The sequence below is a fragment of the Otolemur garnettii genome, unplaced genomic scaffold (assembly GCF_000181295.1).
Source record: "Otolemur garnettii isolate 467f Iridium unplaced genomic scaffold, OtoGar3 scaffold00025, whole genome shotgun sequence".
NCBI classification, from domain to species: Eukaryota; Metazoa; Chordata; class Mammalia; order Primates; family Galagidae; genus Otolemur; species Otolemur garnettii.
In genome coordinates this window covers 4,656,978-4,658,484 of record NW_003852420.1, presented here as the reverse complement: position 1 = coordinate 4,658,484, position 1,507 = coordinate 4,656,978, and the positions used below count along the sequence as shown (strand labels likewise).

General features: G+C 33.7%; 1 non-coding gene across 1 annotated transcript; it reads right to left on the bottom strand.

Moving 5' to 3' along the window:
* Nucleotides 1–371: 371 nt before the first annotated feature.
* Nucleotides 372–506, bottom strand: LOC111724739. Its single transcript, XR_002772977.1, has one exon. It is a non-coding gene; the product is annotated as a small nucleolar RNA SNORA15 (small nucleolar RNA).
* Between the last annotated feature and the right edge of the window lie 1,001 nt (nucleotides 507–1,507).

The following is a 1,507-nucleotide window of genomic DNA, read 5'->3' as shown; positions in this document are numbered from 1 at the left end:
TGGAGAAAAGGAAACATGTCTGCACTGCTGGTGGGATTGCAAACTAATACATCCCTTTTCTTGCTTCTTGATGCATACGTTTGTTGAATATTGAATTCTATGCTCATGGTCATTTTCTTGTCTTCTGGCTACATAGTGATATTGAAGAGTCAATGGAAAGCATGTTTTTCTTCACAGTGATCTTTGCCAATACTGATCTATTTTATTGTAATGTTTTACTATTTTGGTTTTTGTTGTTTGTTTTGCTTTTTGAAACATGTAGGAGGAGATTATTCTTATACATCTTGTTACAGTTTGTTAAACTTTATGAATATGTGGAATGATGTTTTAAATTTTCAACCATTATCTCTAAATAGCCTTTATTTTTTTTCACGTTTTTCACCTTTAATAATGATATACCATGAAATAACTTAGCATATTATCAGTCATTTTAAAAGGGAAGACTGTTTTTGCATGGTGTCTAGCTATGTAAACTACTGATAAAAGAACATAGTATTCAGCTATGCTTTCTAATATGCTTCTGACAAAGGTTTGATAACCAGAATCCACAGAGAACTCAAGCTTATTAAGAAGAAAAGAACAAGTAATCCCATTTCATTGTGGGCAAGGGACTTGAACAGAAGCTTCTCTGAAGAAGATAGGTGCATGGCCTACAGATACATGAAAAAATGCTCATCATCTTTAATCATCAGAGTAATGCAAAACAAAACCACTTTGAGATATCATCTAATTCCAGTAAGGTGTTACAGATGTTGGTGTGGATGTGGAGAAAAGGGAACACTTCTGCACTGCTGGTGGGAGTACAAGCTAATACATCCCTTTTGGAAAGAAGTATGGAGAATACTCAGGGATCTAAAAGTAGACCTTCCATTTGATCCTGCAATTCTTCTACTAGGTGTATATCCAAAAGAACAAAAATCACTTTATAACAAAGATATGTGCACCGTATTTTTAATTTCAGCTCAATTCATAATACCCAAGTCATGGAAGAAGCCCAAGTGTCCATTGACCCATGAATGGATTAATAAATTGTGGTATACATATACTATGGAATATTATGCAGCCTTAAAAAAGATGGAGATTTTACCCCTTTTATGTTTACATGGATGGAGCTGGAACATATCCTACTGAGTAAGGAGAGAGATAGGCGGATGAGAGGGCAGGTCAGATCAAGGGAGGGTGAATGGTGGTATCACACTAATGGGGCATAATGCAAGGGTACATGTTGGATCTATTAGTATAAAATATAAATGTCTTAACACAATAATTAAGTAAATGAGATTTGGTATATATTAACCAGGGTAATGTAAGTGTCCCTAATTCTATATGAAATCAGCACATTATACCTCATAAATGCATTAATGTATACATGATCTGTGTGTTCATGGTTTAATAAAAAAAAAGAAAAAAATAGACTTTATATTTCATTCCCTCATTCCTTTCCTCCTACAATTCTGAGTAAATACTACTTAAGTTTTCTTGATAGCATACATAACTATACTATAGT